This window comes from Myotis daubentonii, chromosome 9, assembly GCF_963259705.1.
Source record: "Myotis daubentonii chromosome 9, mMyoDau2.1, whole genome shotgun sequence".
In the NCBI taxonomy this organism is placed as follows: Eukaryota; Metazoa; Chordata; class Mammalia; order Chiroptera; family Vespertilionidae; genus Myotis; species Myotis daubentonii.
Window position 1 is genome coordinate 77516545 of NC_081848.1, and position 4630 is coordinate 77521174.

General features: G+C 45.2%; 1 non-coding gene across 1 annotated transcript; it reads right to left on the bottom strand.

Moving 5' to 3' along the window:
* Nucleotides 1-2556: 2556 nt before the first annotated feature.
* LOC132242434 (small nucleolar RNA SNORA29) lies at nucleotides 2557-2693 on the bottom strand. The gene has a single exon (XR_009454626.1). It is a non-coding gene; the product is annotated as a small nucleolar RNA SNORA29 (small nucleolar RNA).
* Between the last annotated feature and the right edge of the window lie 1937 nt (nucleotides 2694-4630).

Sequence of the window (4630 nt, forward strand, 5' to 3'; positions counted from 1 at the left end):
TGGACGCCCCTGGCGTCTCTTCTGGACCATCATGCTCTAGTGGTAACTCAAGATGGTGGCAATAAATGCCAGAGAGGAGATCCCCTGTGCTATACTCTCCTGTCTTTAAAAATAGTTTTGGATACAAGAAGTAGAGTTTACCTTGTTTGGCGGGGGGGGTGGGGGGGGAGTGAGGGAGGGAATGTGTCAAGGAGGGAGGGAGGGACTAATGAAATATGATTTCGTTTTCTTGGAATAGGCATAACTCTGGCTTATTCTGTGTGGCTATTCTGGTTTATAAATGATATTCTCTTTTTTTGTTCTAGGGGGAATTCCTGACCTTGACCTAAAATAGATGTTTTGGTTGAATTCTCATTCCCAGAAAGAGCAAGTAGCAAAGAAACAATAAATTCTTTTCTAATGCTTCCTAGTTATGTCCTTATCCTGGCACAGGCAGAATAGGGTGCCGCAGCAATGGGAGGGAGCTGCTGGTGGCAGGTGTTGATAATATAGACCCAGCTGTAACTGGTAATATAGACCCGACTGTAAGCACACGCGGGTTCCCGGCACAGGCTCGGCCCCAGGCCCAATAGCTGCAAAGGAAGCAATTGCTAGAGAGGAAGGAATTGTGGTCTAAATGTCGGCTAGTGTAATACTAACTCTGCAGCCGGAGACCTGTATAAGTCGATCAGAACAACTCCGTGTGGACCCGTGACCGCATTCCTGGATAGTTTCCATGAAAAGAAACCAATACCACTGCTGAATTTATCTTTGCTCCTTGGACATTGGCTTACTGTCTTCGTTTGACCCTAAATTCATGAATCCAGGAGAAAGGCTGGATTTGGGGATGTATTATTGATGGATTTTTATTTAACCATTATTCCTTTTTGACTGCTTTTCCAATGTATTTTTCTGTAGCAGAAACAAAATACAGTTGAAATCATTTCTTAAAGTTGTAAAATTGGAGTCATTTCTGCCTACCTGCTTCACGGGGTTGTTGTGAAAATAAATAACGCATGAGAACAGCACGTGTCACATAGTAAGTGCTATGTAAACGGTGGCAATCATTATTTACATGTTCCCACTCCGAGAACGAATCCCTAGAGTAAGAACGAGTCAAAATGTTAAATTTGCCAAACTCACCTTAAAGGTGAGTGATTTTTATAGGAAATGTGGCATCAAGATACTTGGGAAGGCAGCCAATGCTGCTATTAGTACACATTATCAAACGAGATCATAGACTCAGGGAATTGGGACCTGGAGGGAAAGACCAACACTCCCCTTTCCTACATGCAGGAAAGGGATCCCGAGAAAGAAGCCACACTAGCAAACCTGCAGTCATGACCAGTAGCCCACAGCCCCTGCCCAGGGTTCCCAGGAATGCTGTGCTGTGGCTAACAAGACGTATTCTTTATAAAGGGCTTCAGAAAAGCTAAACGCTCTACCAACCAGAGATAGTGCGAGCACTCTCCTTGGACAAGTAAAGTCTGAGCCTGCTCATCTGCTCCCCTCATGGAAATGACAGCCAGCGCAAGCAAAACGCCTTGTGATTGGAAAGATAAGAGGACCCAGCTCACCAGACCTCCTGCTATGACCGACCGACTCCTCCCAGCTACGATGCCTGGGGAACAGGTAACGTGTGCAGCCAACAGAAACACACTTAAAAGGAGCAGAAGCAAGCGATGCTCCACCTTGCAAAGCCACCCGATATTCAGATGCGCTCTCCTGAGCTGCCTCATGCCAGCATCCTTTTTTTTTAAAGAGATATATCCGTTTCAGTCAAGGTTTGTATTTCACTTTCCCCATTCCTCACTGCCTGGACGAGGGGAAACACACACACACACACACACACACACAGAATTAGCAGCTCCATTACTCTTTAATTTAATGCCCTTGATCAGGGCGACAGCAGCGAGCTATGAGAGATTTCCGGGAGAACGGTGGTTAGGCCACACTTTCCGTGAGCACCGGCTGCAGCAGCCGGCTCTGCCATCGTCCTCTCAAGGTAATGCCTTGCTCCCCATTGTCATTGCATCTCGGCATCAAATTATTGGAATTCCACACGCATCGACAGCGCTCCGAAGGGCCCTGCCAATTTGTGCAGCTCGCTCGGAGGGTTGCTTCAGGAAGCATTACTCATTTATACGACGCCCGGGCTCCCGCTGTAAATTCAGCGCGCAGGACGGCCTGCAGGTGCGGCCCTCAGCTTAGCTCTCTAATCCTGTAACCCTTTACCCCCAGCTCCTTCCCACAAGCATGGGCAACGAATCCCCGGGCTGGTGTCCCGGCTCTGGGAGCTGCTGTTCCTGCAGATGGAGCCGGGGCTGCCAGGGGCGACCTGGAGACAGAGCCAGGTATCTGGCTTCAGACCGGCCTTGGGGTGAGAGCCCCCAAAGCACAGCACACAGCGCCCCCTTCCAGCATTTCCATACCGCTGAAGTGTGGTTAAAATGCACATCTGTCCAGGCTAGTGAGGCGGCTGATAATGACCCACCTTCTGTTGGATGGGGGGGGGGGGGGGGATGAGGGGGGCGGGGGAGGGCGGAGCCATTAGCAAGGGAGTTTGGGGAGATTTTTTTTTTTCTGTTCAGCCATTTCATATAGGAGGAGGACACAAATAAATCCTCCCTCTTCAGATCATGGCAATTTTAATCTATCCCATAAGCATAGCCACTAAAATCTATTAGGAGAAAATGTGGTAGTCAAATGGGAAGGGGAGATTTTTTTTTAATGACCTAGGAAAAAGTCTCACACAACATAAATGAAAAAAGAAATGTTGTCTAATCCCAAATCTTATATATATGTTTTATCTGTGCATGTGAGTATGCATACACGTACATATTTAACGGGAAGAAAATACGTTAAAATGAACAGTGATCCTTTTGTTTTTATCTTTGTCTATATTTTGTAAAAACAAACAGGTGTTACTTTTATATCCAGGAAAATAAATGCTGTTTAGGAAGAAAATTTCCATCAAGGGTGTTTTTTAAAAGAAAAGGACTATTTTCAAAAGGTTCACTACACCTCAGCCCATAAAGCCACCCCCCCACCCCATTCTGAAAGTAAGGGGTTCCTGACCGCTGCCCCTGCTTAGAGAGGCTGCCACAAGGGGGTTCTCCAAGCACAAGTCAGGGGTCCAGTGAGGAGTTGGTCTAGCAGGACCATCAGTAACCTCTCTCTCACTCGAGAGAGAGAGAGAGAGAGAGAGAGAGAGAGAGAGAGAGAGAAACATTGACCTGCTACTCCACTGATTTATGCTTTCATTGGTCGATTCTTGCATGTGCCCTGACCAGGGATCGAACCCACAGCCTTGGCGTATCAGGACGATGCTCCAACCAACAGAGTTATCTAGCCAGGGCGAATTCTCTCCTTTGAATTTACCCAGAGAAAATAGCGAAGGCGGGAACAGAGGGGAAAGAGGAAGAGGGGAAAGGATGAGCCACTTGAATGGCTAGGTGTGGACTGCTGAGGAAGAAATGCAGGACTCGATCGATGGAGCTGCTGCGGGACCTGGACGAGGTTTCGGTTCTAGGGTTCCATGCCAGGCAGATCCATAATTTCTATTTTTCCCATGAGGGCTTGGTGGTTGTTTCCCTGGGCATCTCGGAGAGAGAAGCATGGCCAAGAACCCTGTTTCCCTTAGCACCGTGGGTCTCCTCATAACCATCTACTAATATTTGGGGTCAGATTGTACTTTGATCCTTCTAATCACACGAGACATGAACTTCAGGCTATCAGAGCCCTGAAAATAGGCAAATAGGTTCCATAGGTCATTTTATTTTCTATTAAGGACACTACCCAAACCAAGGCTACCACCAGCCCATGTGGCATTTTATACAAATTTGAAAAAGCCACCCCTCCCTCAAGTTAACACAAAAGTTATGTTAGTTATTTCTCAATAATAACAAATACTAGGGAAAAGTAATTGTATATAAATTATACAAATAAATGATTGATTAAACAATAATGGAAAATTTAAATGTTTAATTATAATATTAGGAACTTAAGTCACTGGGGCCTAATACTTTGTTGTAAGATAGATACACATCTTTTCTTGGTAGAAATAATTCTTTTGATAGTTTTAAGGCTTACTTTTTATTTTTTTAATAGCTCGTATGTTGTAGAAAGGATCACCAGATTGGTCATCTTTCTTATGGTTTTGAGGACTTTGCGTTGGTTTTAACATATTTAATTTTGAGAGGCCACATTCTTCACTGGTCAAGGTATTGGTCAGATTAATTGTACCTTGAAAGTTTCAAAATAGTTTGAAAATGGATCTGGTACATTATCGTCATAGACATATTGCAACATTTTGGTGAGCAAACACTAGATTGTACAAAGACAACTTTAGGTTGTAGTTCTTTATACATTGATGAATGAGGCATAACGTTCTTCGATTTCAATTGTGCTTTTTTTTTTCCAGTGTAAACTTTTTATCTGTAGAATTAGCCAGTTGGATAGATGGTGCCAATTTTGTTGGCAATATCCAAACCATCTTAGCCAGGAGCCAAACATACGCCTTCTTCTCGCCATCAGGCCTGATCAGGGTGCTGACCTTGGCCACCTCAGTGTCATGGAGCTTCCTCACAGCCTGTTGGCTCTGGTGCTCTCTGGCCTTGACGTCCACAGGGAACACACGTGTGTGATTATC